This window comes from Plectropomus leopardus, unplaced genomic scaffold, assembly GCF_008729295.1.
Source record: "Plectropomus leopardus isolate mb unplaced genomic scaffold, YSFRI_Pleo_2.0 unplaced_scaffold14250, whole genome shotgun sequence".
NCBI classification, from domain to species: domain Eukaryota; kingdom Metazoa; phylum Chordata; class Actinopteri; order Perciformes; family Serranidae; genus Plectropomus; species Plectropomus leopardus.
In genome coordinates, this window is record NW_024615225.1 from 1 (window position 1) to 1,736 (window position 1,736).

At 40.4% G+C, this 1,736-nt stretch overlaps 1 long non-coding RNA gene across 1 annotated transcript; it reads right to left on the reverse strand.

Annotated features, from left to right (window-relative positions):
• Positions 1-29: 29 nt before the first annotated feature.
• LOC121964156 lies at positions 30-1,736 on the reverse strand. The gene is made up of 4 exons (XR_006107325.1): positions 1,710-1,736; positions 1,440-1,561; positions 790-844; positions 30-598 (listed from the first exon to the last, which is right to left on the reverse strand). It is a non-coding gene; the product is annotated as an uncharacterized LOC121964156 (long non-coding RNA).

The following is a 1,736-nucleotide window of genomic DNA, read 5'->3' on the forward strand; positions in this document are numbered from 1 at the left end:
AGTTATCATAATGTGTCGTGGTGAGGCGTGTGTTCACGAGGTAATGTGAGGGGGAGAACCGACAACGCCATCTGAGGAATTGCGCCCCAGGAAATACCTCAAAATATTAAAGTTTGGATGATCAGTAAGGCACACAGATTTGTTTCTGAAACAGGACAGAAACGTATTTTCCAAATAAATCAAATATTTATTGATAATCAAAATAAACAGGCAGGGCTGGAACTGCAAAGGAAGAGGGAAAAATTAACTAGTCAAAATAAACTGAATCAATAAACAAACATTAAAGGGATTAAAAATATTTCTATTACAAAGTCATCTAAAAAAAGGCCTTAACAACTACAATCTAAAAACCAGAGATGTGGTAAAATATCAAAATAAAACTCAGCCCAACATAACCTACATAAAAGAGTGAGCAGAGGCCATCAGTGGGGGGGCAGACTACTATGGAGGGGTGCCTAAAGGTGCCACCACTACTCACTTCAGTGCAACACAGCAAACCTCACAGCAATCGTGTCCCAGTGCCCAGTGTGTAGGAACCTCACCCGGGGTGCCTAGCCTCCCCAACCAAATGGTGCTCCACTTCACTAAAAGAAAAATACTAATAACAAAATTAACAAATACAGCAACCCAATTGTTTTAATATATTCAAAGAAATCACTCAATAGAATGCAAAAGCAAATAAGAATAAGAAAGCAAAACTAAGTGCATAATACAAAGAGCAAAACAGGAAACCAAACAACAAAACAGAAGCAAAACAAGGGCAAAACAGCAGGAAATCACGTGAACCACCTGGATTACCAGCCCACTACAGCAGGAAGGCTCAGACACCACTGCTACCTCCAGCCTAGCAGAGAGAAAAAAGGGGGGTTTTAAATAAAAGTGCAGTGAAGAAATAAAACATGACAACTAAACTGAAAAGGGCTCCCATACCTACCAGTACAGCAAACAGCAGCCACCACACACAGGAACCAGCAGCCAAAAGAAACGAGCATGTGCTCACTCGTCCTTTATATAGGCTGGCTGTGACTAAGGGAGTGGCTACTGAGGTCAGTGGTACGTTCACAAGTGCTACTCAACAGTCAGGTGCTATATCTCACTACAATCATAAAGTAAATGAGTGACCTTGTTTGTACCTCAGACACCGAGTAACATCTTGAACTTGATGCAGAAGAAAACAGGAGCATAAGTAATGCTGTTTTTTTCAGGAATGTTCTTCTTTCATGATGCTCAAAAATGTCCCACTTTTCTCACGTGTTGGATACCAAACAGCAGACTTTTAAATTGTGATTAATTTCAAACTTCTATCGTTAATTGAGATTTATTGCATTTTTTTATTTGGCTTCGTGATGCACATTTTCACCATCACACCGATGACTACAGTGAAAAGATGCTCTGGGATACTTTTTCTGCAGTAGTGTGCAGCTGTGGAAACCACTGACCTGTTTCTTGAACTGTTGAAATTCCTCTGGGGTGAGGGAGTCAGCTTTCGCGATCAGAGGGATGACGTTGACTTTCTCGTGTAGCAGTTTCATAACTTTGATGTCCAAGGGCTTCAGTCTGCCTGAAGATAAAAATACAGCTTAGCATGTTGCTCAGCTGGTTGCAGCAAGTTGTGTTAAATCATTCTGAATCACTCTGTAGCCTGAAATAAGTATTGAATGTAAACGAATGCATTTATGTTATACCACGTGTCAGGTGACATACAGTACCTTTATTTTCTGACCGAGACTACTGTT